Below are 22,845 nucleotides of genomic sequence, written 5' to 3' on the forward strand. Positions count from 1 at the left end.
ACTTTATCCTTTTAAGTCCTGACTTTTTTTTTGTCCTTTTTTTAGGGCTGCAGCTATGGCATATGGAAGTTCCCAGGCTAGGGGTTGAATCGAAGCTACAGCTGCCAGCCTACAACACAGCCACAGCAATGCCAGATCTGAGCCGCGTCTGCGACCTACACCACAGCTCACGGCAACACCAGATCCTTAACCCGCTGAGTGAGGCCAGGGCTTGAACTCACATCCTCATGGATGCTAGTGGGGTTCATTAAACGCTGAGCCACGATGGGAATTCCAAAAAAAAATCTTTATTTCAGTGTTACTATTAAGGGAATAATTCCCTAAAGACTCTACCAGATGCTACCTACTATATTATAAAGTCTCTGCATTGGCTGCTAGGAATGCAAAATGTCCCAATATGTCCCTCTGTGAGCTCTGGGAATTTTTTGGCTTACAGCTTTCCAGTGATTCTTTCCTCATTCTTATGAAAATTCTTTCTATTTTTGCACAAATCAGTATACAGCAAAGACTCAAGGGTAATGCTCTGAAAAGTTCAAAGGGTGAGTTAGCCGTCATAGAGCAGAACTCCCTCTCTTTTCTGCTTCCTCCTCTTTAGTACTCTACCACTGAAATTCTAGCCTACTTGGCCTTTCAGAACTCAGATTTTTAAATCTCAACTCAGTAAGATCTCTGGGGTCTGTTTTCCCCCTTCTTCTTTATACTTCAAACTACCTCAAAATTGCCTACAAGATAGCTAGAACAGTCATAGAGCTCAGGTGGATCTGAGCTCTATGACTGTTCCCTTCTTTGTGGATTACATGCTTACACTGTCCATTGACCAATGTCTGCATGGGAAAGGAAGAATAATTTCCCTTCTACCCTTTTAGGTTCTTGGCTAAGACCTCCCTACAATAAAATATATTAACAAGATAAAAACAAATAGAACTCTCATAACATGTATGCTTCGTGTATATATGGGAGACACCCAGGGAAACTGAGTGACTCCCCAAAATAACTTAAGACATCACCTTAAATTCTATCTCCAGCTAAAGGCAGAAGGAGATTTTGGGGGTCAGGAGCCACTTATGGGAAATTTTCAGGCAAAGCACAATAACAAGGGTGATTGTTCTGCAGATTCAACTCCTCATCTTCTCCATTTACTAGAGTTTCTAGAGATTTAGAGTCATCCTTCTCTGTATAGAGATGGAGGCACTCTTACAAAAGAAGACTGCCCTTGTAAATGTAAATGTCTCTTGGGTGGGAGGGGCTATCAATGAAAAATTAATTACTCAATCTAAAAAGAAATGGAAAATTTTATTCGACCCGTTTGAGGATTATAACCTAGGAAGAGCATCTCAGAAAGCTCTGAGAATTGTTCTGCCTGTTAGAAGTCGAAGTACAGTTAAGTTTTTTGAGACAGAGGGCTATACATTAAATGACGGATTACTGACAGTTTACATAATTTAGATCTAAGCATCATTGTGGTGGGTCATGTGACCCCTTATTAGATGAAGAAGGAATGTCATCTTCTAAGGAGTTGTATTGTTGGTACCAGGAGACTGTGGCTTTTTATGGTTGAGTGGGTGTTTCTGCCAGTGGGAGAGGTTTGGTTAATGCATAATGCACACATACAAAGCACAAGGAGGGGAGAAAGAAGGCCAAAGGGCAGAAAACAATTTTTGGTGTTTAAATTTTTCTTGTCTTGCCATATAATATGAATTTTAATTCACAGGGCAATATAGAGGTAGAGGATTAAGAGGTACAAATTTTAGGTATAAAATAAGCTACCAGGATATATTGTACAAAATGGGGAATATAGCCAATATTTTATAACTACACATTGAATATAACCTTTAAAAATTTTGAAACAGTATATTGTATACCTGCAACTTACTTAAGTTTTACAGTATATCAACTATACTTCAATAAAAATATAAATGTAAATATATCTTATAAAATTGTAACTTCTACTGGGTTTTCAAAGCTTCACTGATGTCTCTTATTTCTTAAAAATAATTAGGCTAAAATAATTCTTACACCAAAAAGGTATACTTCAGGGTGGCATACTCTATTCCTCTTCACTTGAACATAGTTGTTTGATGTGTTTTGTCTAATTTTCTAGTTGCTTGAGATAGAAAGGTAATTTCCATAGTAATTAATCCCTTTACCATGTAATTTTATGGTAATATCCCACATGTTATCTTATAATCAAAATTTATTTCAACCTCTTACTTGCTGTGTGACCTTGAATAAACTGCTGAACTTCAATAATCTATTTATGGGATTAGCAATGTGAATAGTAAGGAAATTCATCCTTATTACACTATATAGAATTTTTGTTAATATATGAAGGTCCTGATAATATTTTGAGTCTAAATCCTGAGCTTTTGTCAGGTTAATAAATATTTTTAATCTTTAGTTCCTCATTTTTGAAGTAAGTATAAAAATAGTACCTACTTTATAGAATCATTCAAAAAATAAATAATATAGGTAGAGTACTTAGCTCAGTGCCTGGCATTATCTTGATGCTCAATAAATGGTAGGTTAAATCTTTATTAATGTAATTTTAATGGAATGGTTACATCATAAACAGGCTAGTTTGCATTCAGAATGTTACAAGGCATTAGAGTTTATTATACTGTCTCATAATTTTTGAGCGTAATTTATTTCTTGTAGTATACAGTTTAGGCATGAGCAAGTTTATTGTTTTATTTCTGTAAGGGTGACATTTCAACAAATACTCATTAAAAATTTACTATATATAAACTATATTGGGCACATGGAATAAACTGATAATCGATTTACAGTCTGTGTCATCAAATATCTTAGAACTTAAGTCAACTCTGCATTGAAAGAGCTCCTCTAGTCACAGAAGCATATAACCTTAAACTATCTGGAATAAGATCTTTAATATCATTCTTCAAAATATTTCAAATTTTTATGTTGTTTTTATTTTTACCTGAAGTACCCCTACCCTTCATCTATTACCGGTGGAGTCACTTCTTTTCATGACTGTTGTGGCCTCCGGGAAAGAGAAATCTATCTTTCCTTCCTTATACATCCTTGTCTTGACCTAAGCTGCCCCTGGCCTTAAAGCACTACATTTCGTCTCTCCCCAGAACAAAGTCAATATATATTTTATTATCATTTTAAGCTGTCTTTATTCTTTTTATTCCAACCCCTAGACCAAGCCTATCATTATTTTTCATAAATTTTGATAAAAATATGTAAGGACATCTGTGGCAGTCTAGATTGCATATGGTGGAGTGACCAAGCTTTGATAATAACCTTGCTAAATTCAGGTACCTCGAACCTATGATCAAGGATGAAGAGCTAAAACAGGCATCATATTTCTGTAGAATGGAAGGGAGAGCCACACAATACTAAAGTTGAAATACGAACAAACTGATTTGAAAACATACATTATACTTCTAGCTAACCTAAATCCATTTCCCTAGAAAAACTTACGAAAGCTTGAGCATACTGTGTCTATGCACTGATTTCCAGTGTCATAACTTTAAGTGTCATCCATACCCATTTCTCATTCCCTCATACTTGCAATTTGTTAACAGAGGAATTCTGATAACTCATAATTCCATAAACACTTTTGTCTGAAATATTCTATAGAGTTTTCTGTACTTTGAAAGGCTAAGTTAACCAAAACGTAACACAGTTTATGAAATAACGTGAGACTTCTGTGGGCAAAGAAAATTGCCTACCAGATCAGTACATAAAGGATGTTGCAGACATGAAGCCATCAGCCACCTTGACTATGTATCCTGAGGGGATTCAGGATGGGGACAAAAAAAAGTCTAATGGCCTTAGATAGTTAAGGTGCATAGCAAAGGACCGATTTCAAGGAGCCCAGACTCTTGCATTTTCCTATACACAGAGAAATCCATTAAATTGAGATGTCTAGTTTTTCTTTAAGTCACAGTAATCTTTTCATGTTCTGACTACCTGCTTTTTGTTGCATAAACTCCTATATATCCTGGCTCCTCCCTTACCTTTTTGGAACAGTCCCTCAGAGCTGTCTGAGAGGCTCTCCTGGTCTTAGATCCTTAGTATGTCTTTCGAATGAAATATAATTCTCAACTTTGAGGTTGTGCATTTTTTTCACTTGACACTTCCAAAGTTTAGCTACACTTTGCTTGCAATTTCATGTTTGCCACTGTTGTCTTATGAACTTTGTCCCAGCTCTTACTTGTTGTGTTCTCCTATATCTAAAGCCTGCCTATGTGTCATGATTTGCCTCTTTTCTTCCCTTATAATCCGTTGTTCATATAGTACTGAAAACTCAACTCTGTAATTCCTAATCCCATATGCTGCCTTCTGGATACTGCTCCTGCTTTGTGTTTCTCTATATCTTTTGCCTATATAAATTTTGTGGAGAAAAAATTTTCCTCTACCCCTCTAGGTCCATCTGGCTGTTCTGAGAACTAAATTGACATGATGAATAGGAGAAAATGAAACAGAAGTTTAATAATATATGTACCTGAGAGAGACCCAGGAAAACTGAGCAACTTGCCAAAATGGCCTAAGCCCTTGCCTTAAATACCATCTTCAACTAAAGACAAAAGAGGATGTTGGGGGTAGTGGTTTGGGACTTAAGAGGAGAGGAAGGCAATTCACATAGGGATTAAAAAGCAAAAATGTTTGGTAAATAAATGTTTGCTGGACTATGCAGAGACAACACAGAGTGGACTCTGATCTCTAGGTCCTGCTGAGTCTCCCCCACTACATCTAACCCATAGTATTTGCAGATTTCTCTGAGGATAGCTCTATACTGGGAACAAACAGACCCTCTATCTAAATTATTTTAGGCACTGAGGGGGAAGGTTAAAGATTCTTCCTGAGTTTTTTTGGCCTTGATTATTTTCTGCTCAAAATAATCTGCATATCAAAGAAACATTTGGGAGTGGCAAGTTTTTGGGGTCTGTGTGTGTGTGTCTTTTTAGGGCCACACCCCAGGCATGTGGAAGTTCCTAGGCTAGGGGTCGAATCAGAGCTGCAGCTGCTGGCCTGCACCACAACCACTGCAACACCAGATCCTAGCCACATCTGTGACCTACAGCACAGCTCACAGCAATGCTGGATCCTTAACCCACTGAGCCAAGCCAGGGATCAAACCTGCATTCTCAAGGATACTAGTTGGTTTCCTTATTGCTGAGCCACAATGGAGACTCCTGGGGGTGGTAAGTTTTGTTCCTCTATAATTTGAAATTGTGCAGTTCCTGTTCTTATAGGAGTATCCCTTTCTCTCAGAGCTATTTCACTCCAGATCTTGCCTGTGTGTCCCTGGCTTGTATGATCCAGCATGCCCCATACATCCCTAGTGGGACCATTCTTTCATTACACATTGCAACAAAAGACATAGGCATTGAGACTCACCTTTCACTTATTTAACATAGTCCAGACACTCAGAGCAGTATATCACCTGATTTCTTTCTAGCTTTGGATTCCTCCCTCCAGCTATCTCTATAATGGGAGCGCTGTATCACTTACATCACACTGTGCTCCAAACTAGAGGATTATTTTGAATAGGTCCCTGACCTATCACTTCTCTACTTTCCCTCTACTTCAAATAGCCAAACAAATCATCCCATTGTTGCTGAAACTCAGCCATTGTCCATCGGGGCCAAATAGAAATGCAAAGGCAGAGTTTGGGGTAAAGGAGAAAAAGATAGATTTTATTGCTTTGCCAGGCAAAAGGGACCACAGCAAGCAAATGCCTGAAAGACTTTGACCTCCATTGGGAAGAATTGTGAGTAGTTTTATAGTTAAAGGGAGAAAAACAGGTTCTGAATATGTATCAGGGCTCAGGGCAAATATGGATTCTTTCTTTGGGTGAGTCTTAGTCATCAAAATTGTCATGAGATCTCAGCATGATCCTGATGGTCTTCTGAGTTATTGTATCTCAATTTTTCCTAAAACAAAAATACTTGCAAAAAGGGCATATTGATCAGAGATTAAGGCAATCTATGCAAGTCCCTGAAAGAACATCCATGTGCTTATAAACTTTGACCCACAGGCAGTTGTGCTCAGGGTGCCTGATCTGCAGCTTATGGGTGATTGCATTTAAGGTGCAATTAAGCCAAGGAGAAGCACAAGGAAAGTCTCTAAGCTATTCAGTTTTAAACTGGTCCTTTCTAAAACAAGCGTAGAAATATAACTTTTCTCTTAGGTGTATGAGGTGCGTGCATCACCATTAACTAAAATCAACTTCAGTTCTTTTACTTCCTGCTTGCTCCCTATTCTGGTCCAGAGTATGCTATGATTTCTCAAAAATCATTAGCACATATACATCTAGGAAATTAATGGATAGACTGGTGGAAAAAAGGATTTATCAATATCCTTTGTTCCTTTATTTGCAACAGTGCCTAAAAATACCCAGGTATTTCCCACAGCATGTGCCATCTTTTGCCTAAAGGAGGGCATCTTCTGTTTTCCAGACATTCCTGGGTTCCTGATATATCCCTGGTCAGTCACTTATCAGTGGCAGGACATAGAATGAGTAACCTGATGCGGTAGTCACTGTTCCTACAGAGATATGTTTTGGAAGTAGCCACCGTATTTCTTTGCCTGGAACAAAAATGATGAGCCAATATATGAAACAATAGAACAGATCTCTTGCAAGTCTGTTTATGGAAATGCACAAATCAAAAGAACAGCCAGACAGAATTCCTAAACAAAGAAGTTTTGAAACCAGCAGATTAGTTGTCATTCATTTTTCTCTCCAAGAAGATAATGTAGCATATCTGAAGAAGCTCTGTGATTTGCCCTACTTAGCTTAACAAAAAGAACATGTTTCCAGGAGAAGGGAAAAATTAACATAATATTGCCCACAGGTTTTATTATTTACTTGATACTGAAGGATTTCTCTTAACACATCATGCTTAGATATCTTATTCTCCCTAAAGCTGCTCTATTACTTAATAGAGAAGTGATACCGTCTTCATTTCATCTTGTATCAAAAGGATTCTTATAGCACTTGCCATTCTTAATATGCGCTCCTAGAGAAGATGCTGCCTATTGCACTGTAACTCCAATGTCGGCATCAGCAATGCTTTAAACATATAAACTACTTAAAGCTGTGACTGTGGAGGCCCAACATCCTGTCTCTGAAACCTGACTGTATTATTTACCATCAGGCTACCTATTACTCCCAAGCTTCCCAACTTGCACCATACAGTGTAACACCATACATACAATGCACCATTTGAAGGATTAAATGAATAGTATAAGTAGCCAGTTGTCTGGTATTATAGTATATGCCCAATAAAAGTCAGTTCCTTCCTTCCTTTTTCAGGAAATATTTACTGAAAAAGCAGGTGAGGTGACCTCAAAACTTATTATTTCAAGCAGAAGCCTTGAACTAATTTTTTGTTCCTTTGATGAAAAGTAAAATACTATTCCCTTTGTCTTGCTAAAAGAGAGATGCTTTTAGCTTCAGTCAACATTTACAGATGGTCATTGAAACATTTCATACTTTAAAAAAATGTCCCTGTCTTTTAATAAGCTAATGTCTACATTTAAAAGAAAGAGCTCAGATTAGTAGCCTACCTTTATCCCTTAAGAATCTATAAAAAGAAAAGTAGGCTAAGTTAGAGAATTATGAGAGCATGACTGGTATGAATAGAAACTCATGTCTTCAATTCTGATGTGCTCAAGCTGGCTACCAGCCTCTAAGAACTCAAAAGAATTCATCAAATCTGGGGACATTCTCTCCTTTCTTCATGCTACACCATTTCTTCTCACCCTTCAGTTCTTTGATAAGAAGCCACTTCTTCCTTGAAGCCTTCTCTGCTGGTTACTCCTTTTGCTATCTCCTGACTGCTACCTGTGCCCTATCTCTATCCATTGTCCATTGTTCTGTCCTCCTCTGTGTTCTAGTAAGCTGACCGATAGAGACTGAAACACATAGACTCTTTTGCTTCTCATGGTTTGGCCAATGAAACACAGTCAGAGGAGAGGATGGGATGCTTGTTTTCAGCTCCCTCTGTGTCCTGGGTGACATTTTCAGTAAGTGGCTGAGTCCTTTCATTGACTACAGTTTCTCTTGGGTGTCCCTTTTCTGACTCCAGCTTTTCCTAGGGTTGGTAACATTATTTTCTTTGTTTTCCTCTTCAGGCCCATGAGTACCAGTTTTTTCTTGCTCTCAATAGTCTGGGGAAGGTGGTGATTCCCTCAATTCTATTTACATATCTATAAGTGATCCCTTTCTTCAAGTATTTTTTGTTTTTTGTTTTTTTGTTTTGTTTTATTTTAACCACCTGAATTTTATCTATTTCTTGTCAGGATCCTAACTATATATCTTCTCTAACCTTCTAGACTGGGTTAGTTGCTCCTCCCGTAAGCTCACATCTCACCCTGTACTTCCCCATTGCATCATTTATCACGTAGCAATTATTTGCTTAAACTCTTGGTCTCCTTTTCCAGACTTTGTGAAGGGAGGTGCAAGCTCGGTATTATCCACTATTTTATTACCAGTACCTACCACAAAATGTGGCATCAGTAAGTAATAATTGAATGAGTTAATTAATGAGTGAATGATTAGGATGCATGAGGTTTATTTCTCCCCAGAATAGATAAGCCTGAAGATATAGACTCTGGAAGGGTAGTGAATTTTCATAAAGAACTGCTCTATGACAGATCATGAAGGAAAGATTTGTGGCTCATTTCTTTAAACTGCCAAAGAAACAGTTTCCTTCTGCCCAAGTTCAAACTCTGGACTCCAAGACTTCTAAGGTCCCTTAGAGTTTTCACAATATTTATCAAGCCAAAGAGCATTCACTTCTATTGAATCTGACTTTTCAGGCCTATTACAGATGGAGAAGTGACATTCATGGAACATTGGTCAGTTTAATGAATTGAGTATTATAATTACATGTCCACCAATGTGCATCCCTATTTGAGGCCCTGTGGTCTAATGCAGTATGCAGTACTAATGTTGTCATCTGTCTTTGTTCCATGTGCTGCTACAAACCTTATATTATAGGCATGAATCACTTCCTTTGAAAGCTTTCTTTAAGAGCCTTTTCCTGCTTTTCCACTGCCTCTTAATTTGTAGATGAGGAAACAGGACATTTTTGGAACCACCTCTATAGGTCTGGAATAGTCTGCCTTATGTAATGAAATATTGTATTCACCTTCTGTAATAAACTTGTCTTATTTGTCCCCCAGAGCATGGAATAGTGTTGGGCACCAAGTAAAAAATAAGATAAATAAAATCAATAAACAGGTAAGCAGTAAAGACCTGAACTGGTTAACTCAGTCCTATGGCATGCACTTATTTGCAGAGGGGCTCTTTGTAGAGAGAGAAAGCAAATGCACATAAAGGGAAGGACATTTGAATGATGGAGTGTATTCCCTGAGAGGTAATATGGTTCTTTCTAAAATACAGAGGCATGTGCAAGCCCTCAAATTGCAAATGTCCTGGTCTTTGAAGTTATGCTTTGCATATTTGAATAACAGTCCTTAAAAAATGAATGTAAAAATAGCTGCAGTAAAACATAGTTGCTGAAATTTAGGATGCAGAGTATCTGGACAATAAAGACTAAAAATTCTCTGATTACTATGTTAATTATGAAAGCTGGAAGGGACTAGTCTTGCACAAAGGAGTGTGAGAGGTGGTATTTGAGAAACCCTGTTGCCAAAAGGGAGATGCAGAATCACAGTAATGAAAGAAGATGCAGAGGCAATTTGGGATGGAGGGATCACCTTAGTCACTCCCAGTAACCCAGGTTGGTATCACAGCTATGCTTTATTTTTGTATAAATTTTCAGTTTCTTATAAATCTTTAAACATATTAATTGACTGTTGGCTAACAGAATGTACCTCAGTTCATTCACTTGTTTTCATACTTTTATTCTTATGTCTTTCTCTTGTCTTTATAAAATCCTTAATAAGAACTCACTGAGAGATTGTTAAGGAGAAAGGCATGAAATGAGTATACCAAACCCAAATCATAATCACAGCACTGATTTCCTAATTTCTGAAACCTGGCAACTGTGTTATGAAATTAGTGTTTTAAGGGAAAGAAGCCCCATTTAGATGATTATTCTATTTCCAAATGACCCCTGAATTGAGACAAGGGGGAGGGGTAGGAGCTAACTCTGAGTCAAGTCCCTCTTTCCGTATATCATATTTTGTGAAACTGAAATCCATTTTCCCACAAAGCTTTCCTCAATTCTCTTTCCCTTGACCCAAAGATCTGGATATTTACACGGGTGTATAGATACAGGGATGTGTAGATTCCTCACTATGTCACTGATCTCATCATGAAAGGAAGTGCCATACTCACACCTATGAAAAGCAGTAATAATAAGCACTACATCCCAATGGTGATATTTGCTTACTGATGAATGGAGGCCCTGATATTGACTTTGCAATTTGTTATTTGACTCTCCATTTCATCATAAGCAACTTTCAAATGCATTTTATTAAGCAAACATTTGTATCCACATTCAGTTGACTAGTACACCATACACATCTTGTGTAAATCTGGCTAGTTTGACGAAATGGTATTTTATGGGAGTGGTGTCTTGAGTTGACACAGGGAGAGAAAGTCAGAGAGAGTAACGCTGGAATCCACTAGCAGATCTTAAGCAACCACTGAAATTAGTTTGGATTTGCTATCTTAGTCAGTGGGAGAAAGAGATGAAATCTCATTTACAGGAAACTGCCAACCCCAGAGAAGTTAAAGGACATGATTTAAGTTTTCTGAAAATGATTCTGGAAGTGCTGCTTGACAGAGGATCCCCACTAGAAGCAAGGAGACTAAGTTAGAAGCTCTCACAGGGTAAAGGAAAAATTTGTTTTCATGAGCCAAAGATTCATATATGGTCAGGACCCAGAGAATCTATCCAAGAAGCAAAGGGCAGTGATTGCCAGACATCTTGGAGTTCAGCCCTAGAGGAGGGCACTTCACCGAGCAGGTCATCAGCAGTAGGTATTTAAGAACAGGAATTTCAGGCAGGCAATGGAGGACCAAAGTCTTGGAGTAAAAAGAAGTAGCTGAAGCATTCCCACTGTGGCTCAGTGAGTTAAGGACCTGGCATAGTCTCTGCAAGAATGCAAGTTCTATCCCTGGCCTGGCTCGGTGGGTTAAGGATACGGAGTTGCTGTAAGCTGTGATGTAGGTTGCAGCTGCAGCTCTGATTTGACCCCTGCCCAAGGAACTTCCATGTGCTGCAGGTATAGCCTTAAAAAAGAAAAAGAAAAAAAAAAAGCAGAAGAAGAGAGAAAAAATAGCTGATTTATAATAGAACCAATCAGGAATCCATGTCCAATTTAGTCAGTAAATATTCTGTCCCTACTACATACAGTTCATGATGCCAAGTACTTTGGGAGCTACAAAGTTGAATAATATGATTCTTAGCCTCAAGAATAAAGGACCAAAAATTATAGAATTAAGAAGAACATGGTAAACTCCGTAAGAAAAAATATTACTTTCTGTGGAACAACAAAAGAGGTAGAAATATTGTCTGGGTTGATCATCAAAAATGGCTCCATGAGTTTCCACTGTGGTATAGTGGGTTAAGAATCTGACTGCAGCAGCTCGGGTGGCTGCAGAGGTGCCAGTTCAATCCCCGGCCTGGCGCAGCAGGTTAAAGGATCTGGCGTTACCACAGTTGTGGCATAGTTTGCAGCTGTGCCGTAGGTTGCAGCTGTGGCTTGGATTCAATCCCTGTCCCAGGAACTTCCACATGCCACATGTGTGACCATAAAAAAAAAAAAAATGGCTCCATGAAAGAAGAAGTATTTGATCTGTCCTCTGATAACCAAAGAAGGATAAAGAGTACACATATGGAGAGGATAGAACAGCATAAACGAAAACACAAAGGCAGGATTTACAGTCAGTTTGGCTTGGACAACACATGGTAACATGGTTGCTAAGCACCAAAAAATGGTTGTATACAAAGAACATGGAAACAACCTAAGTGCCCATGGATGGATAAAGAAGATGTGATGTGTGTGTATGTACACACGCGTGCATGTGCGTGCAAACACACACACACACACACACACACACACACACACACACACACACTGGAATACTACTCAGCCAGAAAAAAAAGAATGAAACCCTGCTATGTGAAACAACATGGATGGAACTCAAAAGTATTATACCAAGTAAAATAAGGTAGAGAAAGACAAATACCATATGAAATCATTCATATATGAAATCTAAAAAACAAAACATACAAACCAAAAAAATTAAAACTCATGGGTACAGAAAACAGATTAGTGATTCCCAGAGGGAAAGTGGGTGGGCGGGTGGTGAAATGGTAAAGGGCTCAACTGTATGGTAATGGATAGTAACTAGGCTTGTGGTGGTGATTACTTTGTTGCATATACAGGTGTTGAATTATAATACTATACACCTGAAACATATATAAATTTTAAAAAAATCACATATAATATAGGGCCTTTAATATCAAGATAAAGAAAGGGGAATCAATTTTAGAAGTGAGTAACTTTTTAAGGCTTTTAACCAGGGGAATGAAATAATCAGAACTGTAATTTCAGCACATTGTCTTATTTTTTCTGTGCATTACACCCCCAAGACTTATTTTTATAACTAGAAGTTTGTACCTTTTGACATCTTGCATTATCAGCCTATTATCTTGACAGTGTTGTGGAGCATGACCATTGAGGAGGAAATGTGATAGTATAAGTGAGAGGTTGTGAGGGTGAACCAGGGTTCTAATGACAGGAATGGAAAAGGGGATGGCATGATCTATGAAGATAGACTTTCCATATTTGGCATCTGATTAGACAATGATAAAGGGTATGTATAACAGATTATTCCCCAAATTTAAGCAATGTAAAGCAACAATAAATTTTATCTTACATTTCCTGAGGATCAGGAATTTGAGGATGATGTTGCTTGGTGATTCTGGCTTGGGATATCTTATGAGGTTGTGGACAGTTATCAGCCAAGTCTGCAATTATATGAAGGTTTGGATTGAGTTGGGCAATCCTCACCTAAGATTTACTTAATTTAGATGCCAAGTTGGTGCTGACTGTTAGCAAGAGGCTTTGGTTCTCTGTATAGACCTCTCTGTAGGGCTGTTTGAGCATTCTTACAACATGCTGGTTTCCCCTAAAGGGAGTGATCAAGGAGTCAGGCAAACACTCATACTTTTTATAATCTAGCTTTAGAAGTCTCTCAGCATCACTTCTATAGAATCCTGTAGGTCAGCCCTAATTCAGTGTGGGAAGGCAATATGCCTGGGTGTGGATACCAGCAGAGGATCCTTGGGGAACATCTTGGTGGCTGTTTACCAAGGTGTGGTTTTCTTTGGGAGAAGGAATCCTATACTTTATCTTCCATGATCCTAGTCCAGTTTATGGCTGATCTGCCAAACGAATGATGACCTTGTGCATTTGAGTTTGTATAATTGGGAGAATTTTAGCTCTACCTTTTATGGAAATGGAGATGAAGAAGGCTGACAGGAAAGTTAGATAACCTTTATTTGTACATCTTTTATTTGAAGAGTGAAATACAAAGAATATATTTATTCAATTTTAACCCCTCAAATCTCAAAGGCTAATTGAAAGAGACAAAATTCAACATATACTCTTCTCAGTTCCATCCAAGGACATGGATTGCATTGTGAATAAAACATGCCGTGAGTCATTGCTTCATTTTAGATGGAACCTAATACTTTTCAATAAATGCTGAAATATTGAAGGTAATTGGAATACTTTCAGAAGTGCTTCTTAACGAGTGTAGTCCTCATGGAGATATAAAGGGGTGAAAGATGATTTCAATTATTGTACTCTATAAAAGCTGACAAATTCCAAAAGAAATCATAATAGACTTGCAGTTTATACAGATGCCTTTTTCATTGTCACAAACCCAAATCCTTAATCTCTGACATCATTTTATAATTATAACAGGTAATGTGACTGCCTATGTCTAATCACACAGAGCCAGATCCATTTAATAGCATACCTCAGCGTTATCTTTGGCCCTGCCAAATCCCTATGGATGCTGTTCTTATGCTCTGGATTTAAAGCTTCATTATTCCTTTCATTACTTATTAAAACTTCACATACCACCCAAATGGCGATTGTTATATGCAGGTGTGAGTGTGCATGTGAGGAACGATATTATAGTTTTCTTGGATCCTATTTCATTCCTTTAAAAAGTTTCATGTCTTTGTGTTGTTACAGCAAGTGTATGACTTATTAATATATCATTTTTGAACCTTGTAAGATAGTTTGCCCTGTCATTCAACCATCAACAGTAAAATAAAACTGCCATAGGGTCTTATTTCCTACCAACTCTTGATCCGGGGTTAAATGACATAAAGGATTGATTACATTATAATGTCTGACTATGAAGAGAGTTTCTTTTATTCATATGAAAATGAACTAAATCTTTTAAAACCTAACTGAAGAGGTGTCTGGTTTCTTTCTTTCTTTTTCTTTTTTTTTTTTTTTTTTACTATAATGTGATAAGAAAAGTATTTCTTGAAAGGTCAAATTTAGCACGGAATTGATTTTCTTTTTTTCTCCCAATGATTAAAGCATCAGTGTATGATTCCTGCCCAGTTTGTCAGTGACTACAATAGGGGAAATTTGAGTTGATTCCAGGGAATCCTCCAATCACAGGGAAGTTGAACTGGGATACAGACAAGTGGTGAAACATCTGGGAACTGGTTAACACGGGTGACCATTCTGAGAGGAAAAGACAAAACATTGCTGCTAGCATTATACATAGGGGTTATTGGATTTTTGAAGCCCTTCCTTTTCACTGTATTTAAATATACAATTTAACTTGTCCTTTTTAGAAGAAGAAAATTTTTAATAAAACTCACTTTGGATCCATGGAGTTGGGAAAGCAGGGCTGCTATCAGCATATGGTAGTTAATAGCGATAAGAAATTATCCAAGTTGTGTAAAGATTTTCCATGAGAAATACAAGAATCCTCAGTAGTAATTATTTTTTTTTTTTTGTCTTTTTGCTATTTCTTTGGGCTGCTTCCACGGCATATGGAGGTTCCCAGGCTAGGGGTCGAATCAGAGCTGTAGCCGCCGGCCTACGCCAGAGCCACAGCAACACACAATCCGAGCCGCGTCTGCAACCTACACCACAGCTCACGGCAACGCCGGATCGTTAACCCACTGAGCAAGGCCAGGGACCGAACCCGCAACCTCATGGTTCCTAGTCGGATTCATTAACCACTGCGCCACGACAGGAACTCCCCTCAGTAGTAATTCTATAATCCTTCTGGAGACAGAGAAGAAAGTACTCTGGATAGCATTCCATTCCAAAGTGCTCCTGGAGCAGTTAATTTGCACTTAGGATTCCTTCTGTGGCTTCTCTCCACCATTAGCATCTCTCCAAAATGTGTTTGTAGCTCAGGGAGGGATATGTGGGCCGCAGCTTAGGAACAGTGATCCAAAAAATACAATCCAAACCTTATCCTTTTGATTATTATGGTTATGGTTATGACATTTACAGTATCAAGTTAGTCAAATTTTAAGTTGATTTCCTTGTTACATTGTGCTTATTTTACCTTGATTAAGGAATCCTTCCCTGGAATACTCCCAAAGACATTCTATGATGCCACCATCACCCTAATTCCAAAACCACACAGAGATAACACCAAAAAAGAAAACTATCACCCAATATCATTGATGAATATAGACGCAAAAATTCTCAACAAAATCTTAGCCAACCGAACCCAACAACATATCAAAAAAATTATACACCATGACCAGGTTGGGTTCATCCCAGGTTCACAAGGATGGTTCAATATACGCAAATCAATCAACATCATACACCACATTAACAAAAGAAAAGTCAAAAATTATATGATCATCTCAATAGATGCAGAAAAAGCATTTGACAAAGTCCAACATCCATTCATGATCAAGACCCTCGCCAAAGTGGGTATAGAGGGAACATTCCTGAATATAATCAAAGCCGTTTATGAGAAACCCACAGCAAATATAATACTCAATGGGGAAAAACTGAAAGCCTTCTCACTCAAATCTGGAACAAGACAGGGATGCCCACTCTCACCACTGCTCTTCAACATAGTTTTGGAAGGCCTAGCCACAGCAATTAGACAAACAAAAGAAATAAAAGGCATCCATATAGGAAGAGAAGAGATAAAACTGTCACTGTATGCAGATGACATGATACTATACCTAGAAAACCCTAAGGACTCAACCCCAAAACTACTTGAACTGATTAATAAATTCAGCAAAGTAGCAGGATATAAGATTAACATTCAGAAGTCAGTAGCATTTCTGTATACCAGCAATGAACTATTAGAAAAGGAATACAAAAATACGATACCTTTTAAAATTGCACCTCACAAAATCAAATACCTCGGAATACACCTGACCAAAGAGGTAAAGGACCTATATGCTGAGAACTATAAAACTTTAATCAAAGAAATCAAAGAAGATGTGAAGAAATGGAAAGATATTCCATGTTCCTGGATTGAGAAAATCAATATTGTAAAAATGGCCATACTACCCAAAGCAATCTACAGATTCAATGCAATCCCTATCAAACTACCCATGACATTTTTCACAAAACTAGAACAATCGAAACATTTATATGGAACCACAAAAGACCCAGAATCGCCAAAGCAATCCTGAGAAATAGAAACCAAGCAGGAGGCATAATGCCCCCAGACTTCAAATAATATTACCAAGCTACAGCCATCAAAACAGTGTGGTACTGGTACCAAAACAGACAGACAGACCAATGGAACAGAATAGAGAACCCAGAAATAAACCCTGACACCTAGGGTCAATTCATCTTTGACAAGGGAGGCAAGAACATAAAATGGGAAAAAGAAAGTCTATTCAGCAAGCATTGCTGGGAAACCTGGACAGCTGCATGCTGTAAGACCAGCAAAAAGAACCTCCAGGCTCGGAAGAGGCGGCTCCCCTTAATCACTCACGAGAAGCGGTCTTGATGCAAACAGCAAGAGGATTTTTATTCCAAGCGCGCTGGGGCCCACAGTCATACACCACGCAGGGGTAGAGGACTGCGGCCCCGAGTGTGGAGTCGGGACAGCTTTTATGGGGTTCACAACAAAGCCCGCGCTTCGTGGACCAATTAATTTAAATTGTTTTGGAGTTACACATTTGCGCATGTTTCGGGGTGGGGGAGACATGTTGTCACCAAGATATGTGTATCAACATTTCAACATCTTTATGGCGCAACCAATTTGAGGTTGTTTTAGAGATTAACCTCCTCTCCTTCTATCTTTTGCAAGCAGTTTTACAGAAGCTAAACAAGCAGTTAGAAACTCCCTTTTCTTGTTATCTCAAATAGTTTCAAGAAGTTTCATGCCTAGAGACACGTACTCAGGGCCTATTTTACTTCCGCATATTTTAAAACAGCAAAAAACCTAACCTTTTACCTATAAGGAACAAACTCTGGAATTCAGAACAATTTTAAGCTTCTCATTAGCTTAGGTTGTATTTTCATCCTTTCATTCCCCACTTCTTCTCTTGTCAATAGTTCTAATCTTAGAACTGGTAGAGCTAGCGGCCAGCTTCCCTGCTAGACGGGCTTTGGTACTGTTGTCTAAGTACCATGATCTGGACTGCACTTAGTCTAACGTAGACTGAATCTCCCACTTGGAAACGATGTGGGATCTGCAAGTCTCCTCCTCCTGAGTAGGCCTCCCGGAGTTGTTTTCATGCTTGTTGTCTTACCCACTCAAGTGCCTTGAGCCTGGAGAACAAAGGCTGGGAAAGCAGTGTATCAGCACTATGTACAGAAGCAACTTTTATCAATGGGGGGGGTCCCCCGTAGAGTAATTTATAGGGGGTCAACCCATATTGTCCAGGGGTGTTTTTAACTCTAAACAGCACAAAGGGCAGGAGAGCTATCCAATCATTAATGCCAGTCTCCGCGGTCAATTTAGTGAGGGTCTCTTTAATGGTTCTATTCATCCTCTCTACCTGTCCTGAGCTTTGGGGTCTGTATGCACAATGCAGTTTCCAATCAATCCCCAATATCTTGGCCAGTCCCTGACTTACCTGGGCAACAAAAGCTGGACTATTGTCTGACCCTATTACCTTAGGTATTTTAAATCTTGGAAAAATTTTTTCCAGTATTTTTTTAGCCACCACGGTTGAAGTCTCTTTTTTAGTAGGATAAGCCTCTACCCATCCTGAAAAGGTGTCTACAAAAACCAATACGTATTTGTTTCCGTATTTAGCCGGCTTTACCTCAGTGAAGTCCACTTCCCAGTGAGCGGTATGTCTGTAAGGTCCTTGCGGACCCCAGTCTCCTCAATCAATAATTGATGGCAATCATGAGTCACTGGTTCATCAGTCTCTTCAGGCAGAAGAGTGGCAGGGTTGAGAGCAGCTGGTGGAGCGAACGTGACCCTCTCTGTGAGAAGCAGGCTTTGATAGTGGGTCATGTGGGCGTTGGTCATCCATCGGTCTGGGGGTTGTTGAACGATGTTCTCCAATGCATGGGGGGCTATTACCGTTATATTCTGTCCCAAAGTCAATTTGTCAGCGTCCTTGACCAGCATGGCCACAGCTGCGATAGCCTTCAGGCATATGGGCCATCCGCTGGTATTTGCAGACACTTCTGGTTTTCCTTGTTCAAAAGAAATTTGTGCTCCCATTTTGGTCAATAAGTCTCTACCTAAGAGGGGTGTTGGGCACTCAGGTATGACCAGAAACGAGTGGGTTACCCGTCCCACTCCCAAGTCAACTGTTCTTCGGGTAGTCCATGGATACTGTTGTTGCCCTGTGGCACCCATCACCCAGGATTTTTTATCTTTTAGTTTTCCTAATGGCTGTAGTAGCACTGAATGTTTCGCTCCGGTATCAACCAGAAACTCAACTGGTTGCCCCTCCACCTTTAAAGTTACCCTGGGCTCGGGGAGGGGGTCCGAACCCCGTCTTCCCTAGTCTTTATCTTCTTCCAGAGCTAAGACCTTCAGTCCTTTGTTTCCCTTCTTGGGGCAGTCCCTTGCCCAGTGTCCTTTTTCTTTACAATATGCACATTGGTCCTTGTCGAGTGGGGTCCTATTGTCTAGGTTCCCTGACTGTCTGGGGCCTGACCTAATTTTCCTAAAATCTCTCTCTCTTTCTCTATTGCTTTTTCCTTCAACCACTGCAGCCAAGATCTTAGTCAAATTCTTCTCTTGCCGTTTATTACGTCTTTCCTCTCTTTCCTCTCTTTCTCTCTTTTTTCTTTGTTCCCTTTCTTCTTCTGTCTCCCTTTTGTAATACACTTTCTCTGCCTCCTTCACTAGATCACGTAACTCAGCCTCCTGTAACCCTTCCAGTCTCTGAAGCTTCTTTCTAATATCCAAGGCTGACTGTCCTATAAAGGCCAAAGCCACTGAGGCTTTTTGGGCCTCTGAGGTGGGATCAAAAGGGGTGTACCGCCTGAAGGCTTCCAAGAGCCTCTCAAGAAAAACAGAGGGGGGTTCATTCGGTCCCTGCATCACTTCTCTTACCTTAGCCAAATTAGTGGGCCGTCTTGAGGCGCCTCGGAGACCCGCCACCAGAGCCTGGCGATAGATTTTTAAGCTCTCCCTACCTTCTGCCGTGTTGTAGTCCCATCCGGGGCGAGTCAAGGGGAATCCCATGTCAATCTCGTTTTGCAACTGCGTGGGTCACCCGTCGGCCCCAGGAACATTTTTTCTAGCCTCTAACAGAATTTTCTCTCGTTCCTCAGTTGTGAAGAGTGTCTGCAGCAGCTGCTGACAATCATCCCAAGTAGGCTGGTGAGAGAACATAAGGGACTCCACTAACGCCGTGAGGCGTTGGGGATCCTCCGAGAAAGGGGGATGGTTAGTTTTCCAATTATAGAGATCTGCAGAAGAAAAGGGCCAATACTGGAGGGGCTGCAATTGGCCCCCCGGTATGGGAGGGCCGTACGTGCGCAGCGGTAATGTCGCGATCTCGTCTGTCCGCTCCGGGGTGGCGCCCCTCCGGCTCCGAGTCCCTGCAGCAGGTCCCTCCACCGCCGGAGCTCCAGGAGGGGCAGAGGGTCCCCTCGCAGCACCCTGTGCCGGATAAGGGGGTGGGGGAACAGATTGGGGTTCCGGCCAAGCCGGCGGCTCCTCAATCTCGGGGTAGATAGAGGAGAGGGCTTGACTTTTTCAGCCGAGTGTTTGTTTTTTCTCTCCAAGAGCCAGAATTCGGGGACCTGGCTTTCTTGGCTTATTCAGCCATGGTTTAACCCATGGCGGAGGATCCTCTGCCAAATCTTGCCACGTAAGGATATAGGGCTCCTGATCGGGATGAGAGCCGGGTCCAGTCTGAAAAATAATTGCTTTAACAGCCAGGATAATCTCAGAATTAAAGGTCCCCTCTGATGGCCATCCAACATCGAATGTCGGCCATTCAGAGACACAGAAAGTCTGCCAAGGTCCCTTCTTAACCTGAACTGACAAATTATGAGCCCTGGATTTAACTTCAGTCCAATGGTCGAGAGTCAAACTAAGAGGGGTCGTCACCGTCTGTCCCATATTAAAACTGTAGACAAGGACACACAAGACAAAAACACACAAAACAGAAACCAACAGATCCAGACACACGTGACCCGTCCACGTCTTCCACAAGCAGGCAAAAGAGTCGGACGGTCGCGGAGGGGGAAGCTTTCGCTTCAACAACAGAATTCGGTCCTCTGACCGACAGTAGGAGACCACCAGGCGTCCCTGGCTCTCCTCACCTCCCGGGGCGTCCCCCAGGGCAGCAGCCTGTGATCCTCCTAGTACGTCTGCTGATCACAGTCCCCCAGCCCTTACGGCCTGAGAGGACAGCTGCAAACCGAAAGTGCGCACCACTGAAAACAGACACTCAGAACAGAGACGCCGGCCGGTACATGCAGACACGTTAAAAAAAAAAGGATCCTTTTTACCTCCAAGTCGCTTCTCGGGTGTTAGGGGTGGCCGCGACAGATCCCGGACGAGCCCCCAAATGTAAGACCAGCAAAAAGAACCTCCAGGCTCGGAAGAGGCGGCTCCCCTTAATCACTCACGAGAAGCGGTCTTGATGCAAACAGCAAGAGGATTTTTATTCCAAGCGCGCTGGGGCCCACAGTCATACACCACGCAGGGGTAGAGGACTGCGGCCCCGAGTGTGGAGTCGGGACAGCTTTTATGGGGTTCACAACAAAGCCCGCGCTTCGTGGACCAATTAATTTAAATTGTTTTGGAGTTACACATTTGCGCATGTTTCGGGGTGGGGGAGACATGTTGTCACCAAGATATGTGTATCAACATTTCAACATCTTTATGGCGCAACCAATTTGAGGTTGTTTTAGAGATTAACCTCCTCTCCTTCTATCTTTTGCAAGCAGTTTTACAGAAGCTAAACAAGCAGTTAGAAACTCCCTTTTCTTGTTATCTCAAATAGTTTCAAGAAGTTTCATGCCTAGAGACACGTACTCAGGGCCTATTTTACTTCCGCATATTTTAAAACAGCAAAAAACCTAACCTTTTACCTATAAGGAACAAACTCTGGAATTCAGAACAATTTTAAGCTTCTCATTAGCTTAGGTTGTATTTTCATCCTTCCAGCTGGGAAACCTGGACAGCTGCATGCAAAGCAATGAAACTAGAACACACTCTCACACCATGCACAAAAATAAAGTCAAAATGGCTGAAAGACTTAAATATACGACAGGACACCATCAAACTCCTAGAAGAGAACATAGGCAAAACACTCTCTGACATCAACCTCATGAATATTTTCTCAGGTCAGTCTCCCAAAGCAATAGAAATAAGAGCAAAAATAAATCCATGGGACCTAATCAAACTGACAGGCTTTTGCACAGCAAAGGAAACCAAAAAGAAAACAAAAAGACAACTTACAGAATGGGAGAAAATAGTTTCAAATGATGCAACTGACAAGGGCTTAATCTCTAGAATATATAAATAGCTTATACACCTCAACAGCAAAAAGGCCAATCAATCAATGGAAAAATGGGCAAAGGAGCTGAATAGACCATTCTCCAAGGAAGATATACAGATGGCCAGCAAACACATGAGAAAATGCTCAACATCCCTGATTATGAGAGAAATGCAAATCAAAACTACCATGAGATACCACCTCACACCAGTCAGAATGGCCATCATGAATAAGTCCACAAATAATAAATGTTGGAGGCGTTGTGGAGAAAAGGGAACTCTCCTGCACTGTTGGTGGGAATGTCAACTGGTACAGCCACTATGGAGAACAGTTTGGAGATACCTTAGAAATTTATCCATAGAACTTCCATATGACCCCACAATCCCACTCTTGGGCATATATCCAGACAAAACTCTACTTAAAAGAGACACATGCACTTGTATGTTCATTGCAGCTCTATTCACAATAGCCAGGACATGGAAACAATCCAAATGTCCATCAACAGATGATTGGATTCGGAAGATGTGGTATATATACACCATGGAATACTACTCAGCCATAAAAAAGAATGACATAATGCCATTTACAGCAACATGGATGGAACTAGAGAATCTCATACTGAGTGAAACGAACCAGAAAGACAAAGACAAATACCATATGATATCACTTATAACTGGAATCTAATATCCAGCACAAATGAGCATCTCCTCAGAAAAGAAAATCATGGACTTGGAAAACAGACTTGTGGCTGTCCTGGGGGCGGGGGGAGAGGTAGGGAGTGGGAGGGATTGGGAGCTTGGGCTTATCAGACACAACTTAGAATAGATTTACAAGGAGATCCTGCTGAGTAGCATTGAGAACTATGTCTGGATACTCATGTTGCAACAGAACAAAGGGTGGGGAAAAAAAATGTATACATGTAAGGATAACTTGATCCCCTTGCTGTACAGTGGGAAAATAAAAAAAAAAAAAAAAAGGAATCCTTCCCTGGAGT

The 22,845-nt window shown here is 40.3% G+C and overlaps 1 protein-coding gene and 1 long non-coding RNA gene across 4 annotated transcripts in view; one reads left to right on the top strand and one right to left on the bottom strand.

The window, feature by feature from the left end:
• Positions 1-22,845, top strand: part of PRRG1 (proline rich and Gla domain 1) — an 880,589-nt gene that overhangs the window by 218,903 nt on the left and 638,841 nt on the right. The gene's annotated exons all lie outside the window — the stretch shown is intronic.
• On the bottom strand, positions 16,927-21,074 carry LOC146394538 (uncharacterized). The gene is made up of 2 exons (XR_014835182.1): positions 20,860-21,074; positions 16,927-17,711 (listed from the first exon to the last, which is right to left on the bottom strand). It is a non-coding gene; the product is annotated as an uncharacterized LOC146394538 (long non-coding RNA).

Source organism: Sus scrofa, chromosome X, assembly GCF_054392235.1.
Source record: "Sus scrofa isolate SSC_HxYL_T2T_F1_AM1 chromosome X, Sscrofa_HxYL_maternal_Yorkshire_Landrace_v2.0, whole genome shotgun sequence".
Lineage (NCBI taxonomy): Eukaryota > Metazoa > Chordata > Mammalia > Artiodactyla > Suidae > Sus > Sus scrofa.